The sequence below is a fragment of the Pteropus vampyrus genome, unplaced genomic scaffold (genome assembly GCF_000151845.1).
Source record: "Pteropus vampyrus isolate Shadow unplaced genomic scaffold, Pvam_2.0 Scaffold68, whole genome shotgun sequence".
Lineage (NCBI taxonomy): Eukaryota > Metazoa > Chordata > Mammalia > Chiroptera > Pteropodidae > Pteropus > Pteropus vampyrus.
In genome coordinates, this window is record NW_011888849.1 from 4772748 (window position 1) to 4774171 (window position 1424).

Below are 1424 nucleotides of genomic sequence, written 5' to 3' on the forward strand. Positions count from 1 at the left end.
AACTGTCATGACTCTGAGCCTTTGTGTAGGCTGTTTTCTCCACCTGGATTGCTTTTCTTCCTATTCTTCACCACATAAACTCGTTCATCTGTCAAAACTCAGAAATGTCGCCTTCACAGTGAAGCTTCTCATGAATCCCTCATTCCCCACCCATCCACCCAGAAAGAATTAGTTTGATCCCTCTTCCGTTCTCTCAAAGCACAGTTCTGAGAGCTTTTGGCACTTACCACATTGTATTTTGGGTCTTGGTTTAATTTTGTTCCCCCCATTAAACTCTGAATTGTTTAAAGTTAGAGATCCAATGTTGGTCATCTTTTTAGTCACCTAATGCTTAGGCTCTGGTGGGCACTTAAAAATATATATGATAATAACAATTAACATTTAATTCCTTCAATAATCCTGAAGGGTGGGTGTGGTAAGGATAGACATTAGACATTACCAATGTTCACCAAGATTTCTGGTTCTCTTCCTGAAGTTAGATGTGGCCACATGATTTGCTTTGGCCAATGAAATTTAAGCAGAAATTACATTTATCACTTCCATGTATAATCACCCAGGAACAGGTGTTCTTTCCCCCGCAATGGTACCCCCTAAAACCTTGTGTTGAGCAGGCAACATCACAATATGGTGAAGCCTCAGTTACCCTCTTCTGACCCATGTTTGACATATAGTATGGGTGAGAAATAAATCTGTTTGTTTGTTTGTTTTTAATCACTGATGTTTGGTGTTTGTTACTGCAGCAAAACTTAGTCTCTCCTGGCTAATACCAACAGTGGCTAATATCCTTTTCTTATAAATGAATTAAGGTCACTCAGGTGTTAGGTGGCAGAATGATTCAAGCTCTACTAGGTATAATGTTAAAGCTTATCTGCTAGTCCATAATGGAATAGAGAAGGAAAGAGATCTGCTTCCACACTGAGCATTTCAAATTTTGCTTCTTTTCCAGGTTTTAGGCATTGTCAGAAATTGATAAAGCAGCTATTCCTTCTGAGAATCTAAGCAAATTCTCCCTTACTTCCTTCCTGTATCCTCTGATATGTCCTTTCCCTAATTCCAACTCCTATGTTGGAGTTTTCTCACAGCAACCTTGAAAGGTTTTTACACATAAAGTATTTGTCCTTTACTAAAAACAATAAAGAATGCGCTATTGGTGTATTCATTTTCCAGTCATATTTTTAAAGGTCATTTAAAAAGTTCTTTTAGTTTCTGCTCAGCAAACCTATTATCTTTCATTAAATGCCAAACAAATGTTTTTGTCTGCTATGACTTCCTTTTTTGTATTATACTTTTTGTCAAATTTTATTTATTTTTATTTGACATAACACTATGTAAGTTTACAGTGTACAACATGTTGATTTGCTACATTTATGAATTGCAATATGATTACTATTGTAGCATTAGCTAATACCTCTGTCACATCATGT